This window comes from Falco peregrinus, chromosome Z (genome assembly GCF_023634155.1).
Source record: "Falco peregrinus isolate bFalPer1 chromosome Z, bFalPer1.pri, whole genome shotgun sequence".
Lineage (NCBI taxonomy): Eukaryota > Metazoa > Chordata > Aves > Falconiformes > Falconidae > Falco > Falco peregrinus.
This window is the reverse complement of record NC_073739.1, coordinates 74,607,857-74,621,814: the sequence shown is the minus strand read 5'-3', so window position 1 is coordinate 74,621,814 and position 13,958 is coordinate 74,607,857. Positions and strand designations below refer to the sequence as shown.

Below are 13,958 nucleotides of genomic sequence, written 5' to 3'. Positions count from 1 at the left end.
ATGTCCCAGGCTATGTGCTATGGGAAGTGTGATCTAACCATGCGGCGTGAACAGCCCAGCCCACTCTCCATCACTATGAGCCAGGTATGGAAACATGAGCCTCTGACAGGGAGCTCTGGCAGTGGGGTGATGCTTTCCAAGCCCGGAGAAGACAGCACAGCAACCAAGAGGTGACGGGAGCCCTTTTGCTCTGTTGTCTCCTCTCTTCTCCCTCCAGTCACCATCACATACAACCACAGTCATCCACAGCCCCACCTTCCCTCCTTACCAAGCCAGTTCCTTCTGCACCCTGATGCCTTGTAGCCATCCACACCGCCTGATCGCAGATGCACAATACTTCACCTTCCCCACAACCTTCACATGGCAGCTGGCCTCTGCATCCCCACAAGTGTGCTCCTGTTGGCTCCCACCCCAACCCCATCCTCCACCACCACCACCAGATCCTGCCTTGCATGTCCTCAGTGTCCCCAGCTCTTTACCTGGGCTATGTTGCCTCCCGATTGCTGCAGCTCATACCATAACTCACCCCAGTCTCCCCTCATCCCTGACTGCCACACACGTACAACCCTGTCAGCCCAAGCCTCCTCGCACATACTCCACTGATGAGTCCCTGACAGCCATCTGGGGAGGGCCACAGCAATGTCACCTTTCCCTACCACAGGCATCAAAGCTACGCATGGGAAGAGGGAGCAGGTGAAGTGCCTGCGCTGGGGAGGGCAGCAAGGATTGTGCACGCTGCACTTACTCCATGGGAACTGCCCGTCTCCACCGCAACTCTTGCAATACACTTCCTCTTACCGCAAGAGCCCTCCAAGGGAGGTGCTCGGGCACAGGCACTCTTGCCTCCAGCTCAGCATTACCAAGCTGCAGCCTGCAGATAAAGCTGCTGCAGCTGTGCAGACATTCAGCAGCTTTTCCACTCCCTGTGCTAGACATCTGTGTGGCACAGAGGGAGGAGATACCACACACACACACACACACATGGCCATGCACACCCACCCAACTCACCCTCTTCCAGCAGCGATTTAAGAAAGTCTCAAGTCTAGCACAGGCCAGAGCGGCAACACAGGCTGGGCAGGGATTCAGGCCATAAGGGTGAGTCTTTGTCCACCTTTGATTGTCAAGAGCTGGACACAGCCAGGGCTACTCAGGGAAAGGGGATTTCCACCATGAATTCAATGTCCTGTGCCTTGTCACGGAAAAGTCTCTCTTCTCATGGGACTGAAGATGAGAGAAACATCCTGCTGGCATCAGGAAAAGGGTGTCACAGCTGTCACCTGAACTCTCACGCTGTTGCCTGTAATGGCGGCAAACACACGCACGCACGACTCCCTTTGAAATGAGGGGACACGAGGGACCAGGATGTCTGACTGCAAGTATATCCATACAGAGGGCAGTGGGAGACACAGCCTAGCTCCTATTTCATCCCCTGAAACTGGCAAGCCTCCGTGTCCACACACTCTGAGTCACCTGCAGGGTCCCTCCAACAGCAGGGCCCTCTGCCTGGTGCACCTGCCACCCCCTTCACAAGGACCAGGCTCCTGCAGGGCTGGCAGGGCTCCCAGCAGCACACGTGGCTGGGGAATGCCCTTGGGATGGAAGGGGGAATCCACCTGGCACCTAGATGTTGCACGGAGGCAGAGGAAACCAAGGCTCGGCTGGTGCTTCAGGTCAGGAAGAGGCCAGAGAGGACGTGCCCTCAGGGGCATCTGGCAGGTGCAGCCTGCAGGGACTACATGGCACTGGGGCACTGGCACATCAGCATCTTCCCTTTTCACAGAGGCGACAGTGAACAAGGATTGGCTTGAGACGCAGCTGCATCCCCAGACAACGCTTGTGCACAGGACATGAGCCCCCACGTCAGTCCTTGCAAGACATGAAGGCCCCCACGCACACTCTGCTTGCTGCCACATACATTGCTGCGCTGATTCTGCAGGAGCGCACAAAGCTCAGAGACCTCAGAAACCAGCTTCACTATGGCAGCTGGGTCCAAAAGACCTTCAGCCCGGGTGGCAGCTGTGCCACCGGGGACACAGATGTCCCGCAAGACCTGACCCTCCTAAGGAGATGGAGCCTATGAGGGACCCACGGGCTCTCCATGGACTGCCAGGAACAAGCTCATTCCCGGCCATGCAGTGATTTACCCATGCAGCTGGGAATGGACCCCAGGGGCCTCTTGGCTCAGACCACTGGACCCTGCCGCTCTCAGTGCGCACGGGTGTTGTAATAGGGACATCCAAGTAATGCAAGAGTGCCCAGAGCGGTGTTGAGTCATGAGCAGATGGCCAAGGGAGAGCGCACAGGGCTCTGAGCGAGATGGCAGCCCAGCATCAATAAGCCCAAGGGAGAGGCTGAAAGAAGCAACTTGCGCAGTGATCTGGGGACTAACACAGGCTCATGGGAATGTCCTAGACCTTGAAAACCCACATAAAAAGCACCTGGGAGCTGGACATCCTCCCAGCCTCTGCCAGACGAGGAGGCAGATGTAGCTACTACTGCAGGTCAGCTCTGCCCATGCATCATGGCTACACGCAGCCCTGTTTGCTCTGGTTCATTACTCTTGCAGATGGGATGGGGCAAACACTGAACACCCTTTGAATATTTACACACTGGACACGGGCTTCTGCAGCATCAGGCACCAGGGTCGGAGCTCAGAGATACAATAAATAACAGAGTAAAGTTGTTTCTGAAGACAAGGCTGATAAGGCTGCCAGCAGCCAGCCTTGCAGAAGGACAGGATCAGGAAAAAGAGCAGCCATGAGAATAAAAGGCTGGCAAAGAAACAGAAAATACTGGGAGCAAGTAATTCTTTCCAGACAGTCCTTTGGGCTCATCTCAGCCTCCATCTGCTTGGGATGGTCAGGCAGCTGGAGCCTTTAAAAAGGCTACTGGTGACTTCCCCTGCAGTCGCCACTGTCTCTGGGACAGGCACCACAGGGAAGATAAGCCTGGAGCCCTTCCAGCCGGAGGGCTGGGGGCCAGCATCCTCCCCAACGTCCCGACAATGCCAGCACCCCCCTACAGACCATGGCTCTGCACTGCCAGCAGAGCAGGGCGGATGGTTTACACCCCGTGCTTCCCTGCCAACAGGCTTTTTGTGCTTGCGCAGGGAGGGAATAATACAGACCTCTGGAGAGATGCGCTGTCCAGCTAAGATAGGTTGGGGTGAATCAATGAGATGGGAAATGCTTCTAAGGCAGCGCCTCCATCTCCTGGCACCGCTAATACTGTACAGATGAAACGACCAAGCCAGGAAAAGGTGAGGGACTGAACAACGCCCCTAAGCCCTCCGCTGGCCTCCAAGCTGGTCAGTCCAACAGGCTGTAAGATGCTCCATTGCCAAGTGCCCTGAGAACTGCAGAACTGGGGAACAACAGTGGGAAGGGACCTCGGGGGGGGGGGGGGGGGGGGGGGGTGGTGGTCAGTCCAATTCTGCTAACAGCAGGGCCAAGCCTGAGCAGGTTGCTTAGGGTTTGCCCCTGACAAAGGCTGAAAGTCTCCAAACACAGAAACTGCCTCCCTTCTCTGGGCCCTGCTCCAGAGTCTAACCACCCTTGTGGGGAAATATTTTTCCTAATATCTAATTGGAATTTCCCTTGTGTGCCATTGCCTCTTATCCTGTCCCTGGGCACTTCCCAGGGGAGCCCAGCTCCGGCTCCTCTCCAAACCCACAGCTGCCAGCAGCAGTGAGAACTCCCTTCGCTGCCTTCCCTTTCCCAGGCTACACAAACCCGCTGCCCCCAGCCTCTCTCTGCTGCAGCACACCAGAAGCCCCACGGCAGGGCCAGAGCTCCAGCACATCTGTGGAGGCTGCTGGAGCCTGCTAGTCTCCATCCTGCCCAGCCAAGGGTGCCAACAGGGAGGACAGGAGGTACCTACTGCCAGCACTGAGTAGCAGACACCTACACACCTCGGGGATATTGAAAAAAAGAGACTTACCTCAACACTGAGACCAGTGGGGCTGGTTTTGTTCAAGTATTTGTTCCTTGCTGTGGCTGGTGGCAATACCAGTGCCTGCTGCAACACACCTAGGTTACCCCGAGCTACAAGTCCCGAGTACCTGCTCTGAGAAGTTTGGCCCTAAATAGAGAAAGCTTTGGCTTCACCATTGTGGCACTGACACCAAGCCTACCTCCACCACACCCACAAGGGACCAGCCCTCAGGAGCGATGAGCAGGACCATTAGGACTCAGACTCAGCACCGACCAGCTGGGCTAGATGGAAACTCAAACAGCCCAGGGCAGGTCCCTGGATGAGGCAAGCAGCCATTGTGACGCACTCACACACACACAGAGGATCTGCAGCAGCATCCACACCACACAAGGGATTTCAGGGCGAATGACCAACCATGGCCCCAGATCTGCAGTGCATCATCCCTCCCAGCTCTTTCCCTGGGCTGCATTCACTTAATTCAGAGCTATCTGTTTATCACGCTCTGCCCCATCAGGGATCATTCATTTTTCCATCCTCTCACCACTCTTTCAGAGCAGATGGGAAGGTTACTGGGCAAGATTTGACCACAAGAGACCTGCTCAGCCTGCCCAGAGCTGGCTGGACACCTCACTGTCTGTGTGAGGACAAAGATCCACCCCATACCTGGTCACCACACTGCTCCCTTGCAGTGCCTGTCTTGGGTCCCTCCTGGGAAACCTCAGTACAGAGGATGCCCCAGGACACTCCAGGGCAGCAACATACCCAAGGCTGGAGGAGACGTAGGCAGAGAATGGGTTTGACACGTGGCTGAGCTGGATCCTGGCCCATTCCCAAGCCACAGGCACTGCCTCCACCTGCTAAGCCTTGTGGCTTTCCCAACTTTCCTCCAGCACCCTCACCACATCGCCCAGGGACCCAGCATGGGCTGCCATGCCCTTGGGCTCCCTTAAAGCCCAGCCCTGGGCAAGCACCTGCCTCCTGCTTCCCACTGGCTCTCGTCCCTTGTGATTCACCCTCTCCTCCTGCCTGACTCACCCATTTCTGCCACAGCTGTGTGCACACACACACACACACACACACGTGTGAGTGTGCAACCTGGCCGCATCTGTCAGGGCAATGCCACAAACTCCGCACAGCAGTGAACTGGGCAGGGAGCCTGGGCAGGCTGTGCCAAAGCCCTCACCTCCCGCAGCAACCAGCGGCAGAAGGGGCAGAGATGATGCCGCCGGCTCAAGTCCGTGGCAGGGAGATGGGGCAGAAAGGCAGGCCAGGAGTGCTGCCATGACAAGTGCCAGCACTGCCAAGATAAGGAGTGATGCTGGGCGAGGGCTGCCTCCATGCTCCAAAGCTGCCTTCCAGGCAAACACTCGCTTTATCAGCCCTGCAGCAGCCTGACTCCCAGCACTGGCTGTGGGAGGGTTACCCAGCACTGCCGCAGCTCAGACCCCCAGGCAAGCCATCTGCCAACTAAACCTGGGTCTGGGTACAGCCAAATGTGCCCCCTCCCAGCCTGTGCCTCTTCCCAGTTTGGCTGTCCAGGGTGGAGAGACTCCTGGGATCCAGAAAGGGATTTCTTCTAAGCACAGCTACAGTCACTTGGCATCAGCTAGTGCCACTGCCCATGCAAGGCCCACAGGCTTGGTCAGTTCCTGAATCTGGACAGTACGAGTCACGCACATTATGCTATATATACATGTTCTCTGCAGGCTGCTTCTCCAACTAGCAATTCCCCTAATGCCCTGGCAGGGCTGAAGCTCAAATGAGCTTTGCCCCAAATCCCTTCCCTTCATCTTTCCCCCAGCATCACTCATCCTGAAGGCTCTCCAGCTAACCTCAGCCCCCTTCTTGAAAGGGACCAGAGCAGACGGAGGCGGTAAGTGGAAGACCGCACACCGCAGCTGCGCTGAGCCCAGCGAGAGCTGCGGCACACACCTCCCAGCCGGCAAGCGGCTCTGTGTACCAAAGCACATCCATCTGTGTCAAGGAGCACACGAGAGCGCCGGCGCACATGAAACACCAGTCTGTGCAGCACACCCGGTCATGGATCTGCACCTCTGACTGTTGCAGCTGGAGCATCTATTTCCCATTGACTACAGGAGCAAATTAAGAGTATCAGTCACAGGCCCTTCTCTCACCCCTTCCTCTCCACCTTCCACTTGTCACAGCCACTCTGACAAGGGGCTCTCGTCCCTTCCACCCAGGAATGCTTGGCCAGCCGCAGCATTTTGCCCACAGGCACACACAGAGTACTTCGGACAACCCTTGCTGGTGCTGCAATAGGGCAAGTCAGTTGAGCATCAAGTCTCCAGCAGGGTCACGCAGCCCCAGCAGGGTCAGGGGGCCCTGGCACCCAGGAATTAAGGCCAGACTAAACCATCCTTTGGCCAGGGAGGGAGGGAGGGACAATGTTTTGGGCTCAGATGTCATGTATTAATAGAGACAAAGAACAATTTTCTGCCAAAGCACAAGACTGCATATCAGAACTGATGGTTCTCCCTGTATTTTAACATTCCTGATACTCACCATGTACACACAGAGCCTTTTTCCCCTTCTCAGGGCAAAGAAAACCAAGGGTCCCATGGGCTCCAGCAGCTTCCCCTGCACACCACCCCTCCTCTCATCAGGATGCTCCAGTCCCTGGGGTCCCTCCTAGGGAGGCAGAGGGGGAGATCCAGAGTTCTCACCATGTGTCATTGGCAAGGCCAACACTTGACCAACACTACAGTCATGGTGTCACCAAGGTCACAGTAGTGGGCAAGCACCTAACGAAACTCAGCAGCTACCAGCAGGACAGACCCAGCAATTTAAATGCACATCCTTAAATCAGCATGTCATCACTGAAAAGACGGGCATCGCTACAAGCTCTGGGAGACCCTGAGAGAGCAACAATAACCTATGTGAGCTCTTACACAAGGCCGGCTCCCTGCCATCACCCCCAGGCAATGGAGAAGCTGAGAGATGTGCCCTACACCCAGTTAGGGCAGACAGACACTGCTCCAATTTGAGCCAGACTGTGACTATTTCCTGCCAGCTCCCTGTTTGTGACTAACAGAGGGGTAACACCCCACCTACGACACCTGCCTCCATCCAGGTTCGGGGGAAAAGCAAAGAAGAGACAACAAAGGTGCCCTTGCTTCTGCCATCTCTTGCACACCAAGAGGATCCCTTGCAACAGCCTTGTGTTCCCCTCCTGCAGCTCAGGTGGCTAAGGAGAGTGGCAGAGCATCCCTCCAAAGTACAGCGACAAGACCTTGCTGCCTCCAAATAGCACATTTCAGGTCAGCAAGTCGGGAACTGTCAGCAGAGAGAAGGCAGTTTATTCACCCACCTTTGTGTCAGTGGCATGCTTCTGCAGCACAGGTGATGCCAGAGGACAGGATGAGAAGATAAGATTCTGGACAACAACAGATGGAGAGGTTCAGGCTTTCTCAATGTCAGTGTTAAGCAGCAAGAAGTAAACAACGCTGACACTTCAACTGAAACAGTTCCTGGTTCACAAGGACAGGCGCAGAGAGCAACTCTGAGAACAGGCCATCTACCTGTGAACAGAAGGCATTATGGTTTCCAAGAGCCCCAAACCAAGCCTTCCGTTTCTGTGTTCTCCTTCTCACAGCAGCTCTGCGCTCCCTACAGTTCTCCCTTCATGGTGCTTGAAAAAGCAGAGTAGCCACCAGGCTTCTAACTTAGGTGGTGGCTGCACTGACCTTCACGGTCATATTTACTGGGACCAGCTTTCATCTCCTAGATGGAGCCGAATGAAGCATCAGCCCTTTGCTCCAAAATCACATCCAAGGTCATCTGATCCAACATAAAGACCAGATGTGGGATTTCTTTAAATGAAAGCTTAATGGGGGAGCATGCCTGTGCCAGGGAAAGGAGCTGAATGGCCAAGTGCCTCGTAACCCAGCCTGAAAGTTTTAAGGACTAAACCGCCTTTTCTGGTTGGTAACACAAATCCATGTTTGCTAAAATTGGAAAGCCCACTGTGTGGTTCGCAGCTGGCGCTCACCCTTCCTGCAAGCTGGAAACCCCTATTGTCTTGGCAGCCCTGATCAGCCCCCCCCCTCAGCAAGGGGATGCTCTTGTTGACTCAGCACATCCTGCAGCCCTCTGTACATGTCCTGGGTGGGCTGGCCAGCTGGCTCATGCCATCCAAAGCTCAAGATGGAAACTAGCTGTGTCCTCTTTCAGCCTTGCTGTGGGAAGGGAAACAGGTCTCTGCCATCCACCCCCTCCCTAGCTTCTTTTGCTGGACCCTCTGGTCCTGTGCCCCACAGGGCAACCTGAGCAGACGACGTTAAGCAGAGGGGCTAGGAAAGCAGCTAGAATCAGGCTCTCCTGCTTAACTACACATGAAAAAAAATCCAGTTTTAGCTTGGGCAGGCATTGAAAAGTCAACTTCCCTCTTCTGTCAAGGCAAAATGTGCCTGCAGGCACTCAGGACTGTCTCCTCTTCTGCATTCTGGAGAGACCCTCCCTTGCGGGCATTGCCTTTCACCCTCTACAGCCTTCACTGGCTCGCAGAAGGCTGGAGAGGCCCAAGTGCTGGCTACAGCAGTGACGCTGCAAATTCAGGTGCCATGTGTGGGGGCAGATGCAAATGCAATACGAGGGGGAAAACCAAAACCAAACCACCCAAAACTCCCCGGGCAGGAGGCCTGCACAAAGCCTACAGTCCTGGCCTCCTGGCTCCCAGCCTTGTGTTCAACACTCATTCATCTCAGCATACAGTTCCCGTTTTCATTCTGGTTTTAAAGCTTCCCATGAAGTTGCTCACACTGACTTTCACAATTCCTTTTCTCTCTGCCCCACTTCCAGCAGGGACCTCAGCCACCATTGCCTCCCAGAAAAAGGGTCTCCATGACCTTTGTAATTCAACACACTGGGAAAGGCTCAATCCATTCCCTCTACTCCTAGCCCAACACAGACCTTAAAAGCCCTCTTTGTTCCTGATACAAACCCTATCCCACTACTGTGGCTTAACCCTTAGGGCACTGCCTCAAATAAAGAGTGCTTCACAGAAGCAAAGCGGGCTGCAGCATCCATGGGAAGCTGGACCTACCCTTCACCTACAAAAGAGCTGTGCTGACAGTCTGCTGGTAGCTTGCAGGACGCATCAGATACACCCAGCGGGGTGGGGGGACAGGGTGGGGGGAGATGTCTCTGACTGCCCTCATCATCAATACAAACTACTGCCAAGACGTGCATGTGGGAACCCTGTGCCCCACGCTGCTACAGCAACATAGGCAATGGGTTGGGCTTGCAGCTGTTTAGCCTCCTGGTTTTGCTCTGCCTCCCCTCAGTTCAGCAGGTTTGTTACAAAACGTGCTCCATGCAGGCAGATTTGGAGCTGCGAGGAAGGAATAGGGGTGAAGAAGGAAGCAGGTGGGACCAGGCACTCCCTTGTCACTCCCACAAGGACTCCTCTGCTCCTGCCCCCAGGCAGTCATTGCTCCATGCCCAGGTGCAGACACAGCGAGGGATGCCACGCCATTACCTCCACAGCCTGCATTTAGGTGAGTGCACAGCTAACAGCACTCCTGATTCTTGCCTTGTCTGAGGTAAGATCAGACCCACATCCTAAGCAGCAGCCCATAAATCACCCATTGGAGGAAGCAGAGCCACGGGACTGTCCATAATTGTACACCCTGCACACAGGAATGCAGAGAGGATGGAAGATGCTGCCAGCTCTCCCTGCCCTAGCATGATCCCCAGCACAGCAGAAGGCAGCATGGAGCAAGGACTGCTTTGTGGCATTCAAAAATGCCAGCTTTGCAGCTGGGATGGGAACAGAGCTTCCTGGCAGCACCACAAAATGTCTCCATGACATAGCAGGCTTGTACCACTGGCACACCAAAACACCACTTCTGCAGACAGGATGGGGTAGGGCCACCTTGCAGCACCCCAAAATGCGATTTCCTACCAGCTGCTGTAACTTCCCCTCTGCCCCTTTCCGCTCCCACTCCACCCCTCCCTGCTCCCCAGGCCACAGGGAAACTGAGTCACAGCGTGCCATCCCTGCCCCAAGGATGGAGAGCAGGTGGGCAGCCCCCAGCACCAGGCACAGTGTGGGGAGTAGGGCAAAAGCAGTACTGACACCTCTGAAAACCCCAGCGATGGAGCAAGATAGAGATACCCACGTGGCTTATGCCAAGCAGCTATCCGGATTACCAGCCTCCTCTCTTTCCACCTTCCTTGAAGCAGGAGTTGGCCCCACTCTGCTGCTGGCCATATGGACTGCACGCATTCTGCTGGGCTACATCTGGCCCTACGGACTGACCCAAGTGCTCTCTGGCACCAGAGGGGACAGGGACATGCAGGGCCCTGCATCAGATGCACATAGCTCAGCATGGCCCAGAAAATAAAGGTAATACCACGTAGGAATGAAATGAAACAAAACAAGAAAAAAACATTACAGACCCAGAGCCCAGACTGAGCGTTACGAACCAGAAGGGTGCCCTGGCTCCCAAACAGCTGGTGGGGGACCGGACACTTCCTTCAGAGCAGGTCATTGCATCCTTCACCTTAAAAGATTCATGTGTTTGAGTAAAGACTTGGATTCTCTGGTTCAGCTCTAGGAGCTGATTAAGTTTCCAGGTATTGACCTCTGCCTCTCTGTTTTCATCACACTCCCCCAAAAACCCTTTTGAGTGTTGAGCCTGCTTACCAGTGAAGCTTCCCAGGACCAGGTCCACAGCAGTGTGGAGACACCAGCGTCCTTTAAAATTCCTATGTCTGAAGCAGTAGCAAATCACCATCCAACTAACTACCTTGTAGGCAGAGAAGCTAAAGATAAAGATTTGTTCATTCAGGCTCTGGGTCAGACATCTCACTAATGTTATTGAAGTTACAGTTTCTTTAGTGCATTTCTCAAGATCACAACAAGGTTAAGAGCTCAGCGTTGTCCAGTTCAGCTGGGCCACTGAATGGGAAAGCAGACCTCAAGCTGCAGAAAATGCACAGCCATTATGCTGTTCTTCTCTGCAAATATCCTGGCATCTTTCCTCAGGCTTGTGTCTCTTGGTTGCCTCACTCCACTTTCCTGATGATTCTCTGAAAACAGACCCTTCCACCTCTCCCCGGGGAAGCACGTTCAGGTGGTATTTGCTGTTGTTGTCATGCAAAGCATAATGTTATTGCCAATACCCTTGCCCTAGCTTTATCTCCCAGGACAACATAATAGTGGATTAAATTCATTATCCCCTATCACTTTATGGCACAATCTTTTCATTTCTCTGTTAACACACATCTGAGACACAGTGAGTTTCAGGCAGGCTCAATCCAGAGTAAATTCCCTGCTCTTTCCTTACAAGGATTTGCACAAGCCACACCTTTTATTTTCAGTAGCAAAAAAACCCCAAGTTAAACCACCACCACCACCAAAAAAAAAACCCCCAAACTAAACCAAAACACTCTGAAAAACACATTTGGACGTTCACTTATAGACAGAAATTGACTTTTCTTCCCAGGCCACCACTTCGGTCAGACCTTTCCTAGGCTCTGGAGGGCAGCATTCTCACTACTGCTCACACTGGTGCAGCTCCATCAACAACGTCTGGAGTCATGTAGTGAGGAAGCTTTCAAGGGTGAGATGCCTTTTCCTTCCCAAAAGCGACCAGCACATGAACACAGGCATTTCCTGATAAACTGTTCCTCCTTGCTTCCAGGGGTGGCCTCTGATAGCAGCCTTCCTCCGGAAACACCACTGCATTTTGCTCCGTTACTCTAACAGTATGATATTTGTAGGGAAACAGAATTAAACAGAGCTGTAATCTATAATAAATCATTCCAACTGTGCTGCCAGGGAGATAGCTGCACAGAAGAAAGAGAGGAGATGTAAGTCTGTTTCCTCACAAATCTAAGCCACATAACAGCCCTTTGGTTACAGAAAACAGGCACAGCAGCAAGAATGGTGGCAGACTGATGCCACCAGTTTTTGCATTCTCTCTAGCCAGATTTATCATGTGGCTAGGACAAGTCATTGCAAACACCTTAAGATCCCAGACTGCCAGCCCAGGGGAGAGGTCGGCAGACCAAACCCAGATAAAAAAGCCTGACAATATTCTAGTTCTTCAAAAAAAGCTCTTATCTTTAGCTGTTGCCGCTCCTAGAAGATAAATTGAAAGCAAAGCTCTGACCTGCTACTTCATGCCATAACTGTTTTCTTTTGCTGTCAGCCACAGCAGAGAGCACCTTGAGAATTACCCTCTTTGTCCACCCCGGCCCAGCTATGCTAACCTCATCAGTAATGCAAACACTGGTATAGAAAGGACTTGAGTGACTGTGCTAACGCGTCTAGGCTATGCTCTCTCTGCACAGCCACAGACTGCTGACTGGCAGTAAGAAAACCCCAGTGCACAGAGTCCAGGCATTTTCTCCAGGTCTGAGTTGAAGCAAAAAGTTGGCTCTTGCAGGCTATTCTTTATGCATCTTCCACTGGGCAATCTGTACAGCACTTCTGGGCTTCACTATCTTCTCACAATTTAGGGAATGCAGGTAGAAACACCCACCGAGTCAAAGTTTCCTCTTGGTCCCAATGATCCATCATCTCTCTGCTGAAATCCCCAGCACTCCTCCCACAGCAGCAGCAGCTTTAAGATTGCTCCTGATGTCCAGAAAGGAGACTGGCCTTTTTTTCAGTGACACTGCTCAGGATGGTGTGCCCATCTGACTTGCAGGCATGCATTTGTCCCAGACTTGCCTAAGGCAATGGCAGCAGCGAAGCCAGCAGCACGTAACCCACACAGTACTTTCCAAACTCGAACACCACAGCTCAGCCAGGAGGAAATCTCTCTTGGCTGCCTCTCCCTAAATGCTTATTCCAGCACTGCCTGTCTTAACTCCTCCCCAAACTGGGAGTAGAATATGTGACCCCACTGCCTTTGGGCTTTTCTGATCCTTTGCACTGTGCTTAAAAATGTGTAGTATGAAGAGGCAAGACAGAAAAAGAGGGAGCAGCACTTCAAAGATGACACAGTTATAACTCATCAGGTCACAGCGCCCAGGAGCTTGAGTCTTAGGCAAGGATCTCAGCATGTAAGGTGCTGTACAAATGGCAGAAGTGAAAATACCCTCTGCCCTAGAACCTGGCAACTCACATCCCAACACACCCATACGTAACCCAGAGCCTTACCTGCTGGGCTCTGCATCCACTCCATGATATTCCATAGCACATCCTGGGGCCTCAGTCCAGTGGAAAAAATCAGAAATAACAGGCTGTGAAAGGGGGGTCAGAGGGAATTACAGTTTGGCTCAATGGATTCTGACCAAGGTCTGCCATCACCCACACCTGTAATATATTGTAACACCAGTTCTCACACCACAGTGCTGAAGGACACATACATGAAGAGCAGTGCTCGAGCTGCTGATCTGAAGTTGCCTTCAGTGTCAGTTACCAGTGTCCCAGCTTCCTTCATGGGAAAGAAGCTTCAGCTGCCAGTGCAGAGCAAGCTGTTCGCCTCTGGAAAGGGAAGGAACCTGTCAGAAGCAGGAGAGGGGAAACTGTCTACTGCAGGCGGCTTTCCCAAAGGCTCCACATTCCAGCTTCCACCTCCTGGCTTGCTCTCCCTTGGGAACATTAGAGTCTGGAGTCCAGGGGACTTTTTGCAAACAAGTCTAGCCTACTTGGGATTTTAAGATGACTGGAACTGTAGCTGGACAGTGTTGGGCAGTCTATACTGATCTTATAATCACCCTAAATAGGAAATGGACACTATGACAGATCAGAAATAGTGAAACGATTTTCAGGGGAATTTCTGAGGCTTTTTACCCTGGTTCAGAGCTGGATGAAGGGGTCACAGGTCAGGCAAGAATCATGACTTTTATGAGTGCAGACCCATTTGGGCAGCTCACAGACATGCATCCTTGCTGCTCCAGTTTTGCTTGAACATCCTAGTGCCAGATGAAATCCAGTCACAGGTGCTACAGCAGTGCGTGCCACCCCCTGGCAAGCCCACACATCTGACCTCAGAGCATCCTCTGAAGGTGGGGCAGGCTCCTTCCCCTCTCATTCTGGGCTGGGTGCA

At 53.3% G+C, this 13,958-nt stretch overlaps 1 protein-coding gene across 11 annotated transcripts in view; it reads right to left on the bottom strand.

The window, feature by feature from the left end:
- The window catches only part of ATOSB (atos homolog B), a 42,004-nt gene that overhangs the window by 16,479 nt on the left and 11,567 nt on the right, over positions 1–13,958 (bottom strand). For 6 of the 11 annotated variants that reach the window (XM_055791181.1, XM_055791174.1, XM_055791172.1 and 3 more), the window contains one exon: positions 7,262–7,472. The exons of the other annotated variants lie outside the window; for them this stretch is intronic. The gene's annotated coding sequence lies outside the window, so the exon portion shown is untranslated. The remainder of the gene's footprint in view (positions 1–7,261; positions 7,473–13,958) is intronic. 11 annotated transcript variants of the gene reach the window in all.